Raw genomic sequence first — 3,314 nt, 5'->3', positions numbered from 1 at the left:
GCCTCATCCATAGTAATTGAGTTGCACAACTGGCGGTTGCAATATATTCAGCTTCGACGGTGGAGAGAGCAACACAATTTTGCTTCTTCGAGGACCAACTTACCAAGGAGCGTCCAAGAAATTGACATGCACCGAAGGTGGACTTACGATCCACTTTGTCTCCAGCCAAATCCGCATCCGTGTACCCAATGAGATCAAACTTAGCATCCTTGGGGTACCATAGGCCCAACTTTGGGGTGTGAACAAGGTATCTAAGAATATACTTAACCGCCTTATGATGACTTTCCCTAGGGGAAGCTTGAAATCTAGCACACATGCATACACTAAACATGATGTCTGGTCTAGATGCACAAAGATAAAGCAATGAACCAATCATAGAGTGGTATTTGGATGGGTCGAAAGGGATACCGTTTGTGTCTTCAGTGAGTACAATTTTGGTTGGCATGGGAGTCTTACATGGGCTAGCATCAGTCATGCCAAATTTTGCTAGGATATCCTTGAGGTATTTTGCTCGAGACAAGAAAATTCCTTCTTGAAATTGTTGAATTTGAAATCCAAGGAAGAACTTCAAATTCGCATTGAGTGACATTTCAAAATTCTTGGTCATTGATGCCGCAAACTTCTTGCATAAATGAATGTTAGGAGAACCAAAAATGATATCATCTACATAGATTTGGCATAAGATCAAATCACCTTTGTCCCTCTTAGTAAAAAGAGTGGGATCGATCACCCCTCTCACAAAGCCATCATCGAGTAAAAACTTCTTAAGATGATCATACCAAGCACGAGGTGCTTGTTTGAGGCCATACAAAGCCTTATGAAGTTTATACACATAGTCTTTGTGATCGGGGTCAACGAAACCAGGTGGTTGTGATACATATACTTCTTCTTGTAGAGGACCATTAAGGAAAGCACTCTTGACATCCATTTGATGCAAAGTAAAGCCATTGAAAGCAGCATAAGCAAGTAAGATGCGAATGGATTCAAGACGGGCAACGGGGGAAAAGGTCTCACCAAAGTCCAAAGCTTCAACTTGTGAGTACCCTTGTGCCACTAACCTTGCCTTGTTGCGGATGATTACACCATTCTCATCTTGCTTGTTCTTGAAAATCCACTTTGTTCCAATGACGTTGTGTTCCGTGGTTGGCCTCTTGACTAATGACCACACTTGATTGCACTCAAAACTATTCAACTCTTCTTGCATAGCAATGAGCCAATCGTTGTCTATCAACACTTCTTGTACCTTGAGAGGCTCAACACTAGACACAAAAGAGAAGTGAACAGAAAAGTTTGTCAATTGTTTACGAGTGACTCTACCTTCCGATATGCCGGTGAGGATTTTTATCAACATCAACACGACCGGCCACTCGAGGCATGATGGAGGTTAAGGTTTCGCGAGGTTCAACTTCATGTCCATCATCCATGTCCTCAACATATGGATCATTAATGTGTGTTGGAAAATCTTCTTCGTCTTCTTCTTGCATTTGTTGAGGTTCATTGTCAATGATTGCACTTTCTTGTTCTTGCCCTTGAGGATGATCTTGTTCTTGATGATTATCATGAAAAGGAACTTGATCATCATCTTGCACTTGGACTATGGGCATTGGTTCAGTAGTAGGGACTTGTGGTGGTATGGGTGTTGAAGTAGTTTGATGATGTGTGAGGCTTCCATCTTCTTCTTCATCATCATGAGGTTCTTGTTCCATTGGAAGTTGTGCACCAACACCCATTGTCAATATATCTTGCGAAGAATCTTCTTCACCTACATCACTTAGATCAACTTGCTCCCCATGGGAGCCATTAAATTCATCAAACACCACGTCACAAGTTTCTACAACACATCCATTGGATTTGTTGTAGACTCTATAGGCGTGAGAGTTTGATCCATAGCCAACAAATATGCCCTCAATGGTTTTAGATTGAAATTTTCCTAACCGTTCTCTTTTATTGAGGATGAAGCATTTGCACCCAGATACACGAAAGTACTTGACATTTGGCTTGTTCCCGGTTAGGAGCTCATATGGAGTCTTTTCCAATATCGTGCGGAGGAAGAGCCGGTTTGATGCATGACATGCAGTGTTGACGGCCTCGGCCCAAAAACTATGTGGCGACTTGTATTCATCCAACATGGACCTTGCCATCTCCACAAGAGTGCGGTTCTTCCTTTCTGCTACATCATTTTGTTGGGGAGTGTATGGAGCTGAATATTGATGATCAATCCCTTCATCACTAAGGAACTCTTCCAAGGTGTAGTTCTTGAACTCAGATCCATTATCACTTCTTATCGCCAGAATTTCTTTGTCAAACTTGCATTGTGCTTGCTTGGCGAAATCAATGAAGGTGATCTTCGTCTCGTCCTTGGATTTGAGGAAGAAGACCCATGTATACCTTGAGTAATCATCAACAATAACAAGTCCATACTTTTTCCCACCAAGACTATCCCATGAAGGAGGCCCAAAAAGATCCACATGAAGGAGCTCCAAAGGCCTTGAGGTAGACACAATATTCTTGGGTAGGTGCTTTGATTGATGTTGCCTCCCGGCTATGCATGCACTACACACACGATTTTTCTCAAAAGAGACATTAGTTAGTCCAAGGATGTGATTACCCTTTAAGAGATCTTGAAGATTTCTCATGCCGACATGGGCTAGCCGGCGATGCCATAGCCACCCCTTGTCGGCCTTGGCCATTAGACAAGTTGCATGGAATGTGCTCTCTTTCGAGAAATCAACCATGTAAAGGTTGCCATCCAACTCTCCAACAAAGGCCACTTCGAGAGTATCTCTCTTAAAGACTTTCACATCCGTTAGTCCAAAGAGTGTATCATAACCAACAGAAGCCAATTGGCGAACAGAAAGCAAATGGTATTTAAGGGATTGAACAAGCATGACATTTGCAAGCGACATGTCATTTGTGATAGCCACCTTACTGTAACACTCACGATGCGGCTATATCTCCCACGTGTCGAAGCACGACTTAGAGGCATAACCGCATTGTAAGCAATTTCGCAAGTGAGGTAATCTTCACAAAACCCATGTAATGAATAAGGAAAAGAGGTACATAGTTGGCTTACACTCGCCACGTCACACAATAGCATAAATATCATTACATTCATCCAGATACACTCAAGGTCCGACTATGGAACCAAAATAAAGAACAACCCCAAATGCGACAAAGTCCCCGATCGCCTCAACTGGGCACCACTACTGATCGTCTGGAAAGGAAACATAGTACCGTCCCGAGTCCTCATCGAACTCCCACTTGAGCTCAGTCGAATCCCCTGGAGCGGTATCATTGGTCCCTGCATCTGGTTT

The sequence above is a fragment of the Triticum dicoccoides genome, chromosome 5A (assembly GCF_002162155.2).
Source record: "Triticum dicoccoides isolate Atlit2015 ecotype Zavitan chromosome 5A, WEW_v2.0, whole genome shotgun sequence".
NCBI lineage: Eukaryota > Viridiplantae > Streptophyta > Magnoliopsida > Poales > Poaceae > Triticum > Triticum dicoccoides.
Note: the sequence above shows the minus strand (reverse complement) of the source record.